Here is a 928-nt window from a genome sequence, read left to right as displayed (position 1 = left end):
AAAGAAAGAAAGAAAGCTGGAGGACTCTCTTTTTAAAAAAAAAATTAAAAGAACATTTCAGTACACTGAGAGGCTTTCATCTTCTATTGAGTTTTAAAATTTTTGTTATGTTCTTTTGTATCTACAGCTGTTTAATTCATATTGGAGCATTGTATGTAGTTTTTCTCTGTTTCTTATTTTCTAGAGAGTAGTATTTCTTGTTGATTGAGAGTAGTTTTGTACACACATGGTGTTTCACTGAGCTACCCCCCCAGCAAAATATTGTTGTTGCCACAGTTTTTAGGCAGGGTCTCTGTGTTGTCTAGGGTGTTCTTGAACTCTTAATGTCCAGAGGTCCTTGTCCCATCCTAGCAGCTGGTCTTACAGACCTGTATCTCTGTGTTTAGCGTCTACGGATTGAAAGCTTTCATTCTTTACTTTTATAGTAGCCTTCTATGGCATTTTGGCCTTTCTGTTCATAATAAATTGTAGGATTGTCCTGTATCCCAACAATAGGTAATTTAGTAGAATAGTAGGCAGAAGGAGTGTAAATGACTTACTCAATTTTGTTGTTGAAAAGGAATCTGTTGTGGCCAGAGAGATAGCTCAGAGGCATAACCACCTACCTGGCAAGCACAAGGACCCAAGTTGAATCCCTGGCTCCACATGCCATGTGGTCTCCGCCTGGGATGTGGGCACCCACCATGTGGCCCTAGAATGGGGCATGGTGGCACACACCTGTAATCCCAGCACTTGGGAGGTTGAGCCAGGAGGATCTCTGTGAGTTCGAGACCAGCTTGGGGGCTACAAAAGTGAGCACAAGGCCAGCCCAAACTGCATAGTGAGATCCTGTCTCAAAAAAGAAAAAAAGAAAGAAAAAAAAAAAAAGGACCAGGGAGATAGCCCAGTAGAGTAAGCACTTGCCTGGCAAGCACAAGGTCTTGAGTTC

This window comes from Octodon degus, unplaced genomic scaffold (assembly GCF_000260255.1).
Source record: "Octodon degus isolate 3935 unplaced genomic scaffold, OctDeg1.0 scaffold00084, whole genome shotgun sequence".
Lineage (NCBI taxonomy): Eukaryota > Metazoa > Chordata > Mammalia > Rodentia > Octodontidae > Octodon > Octodon degus.
The sequence above is the reverse complement of the archived record's forward strand: the minus strand, read 5'-3'. Positions refer to the sequence as shown.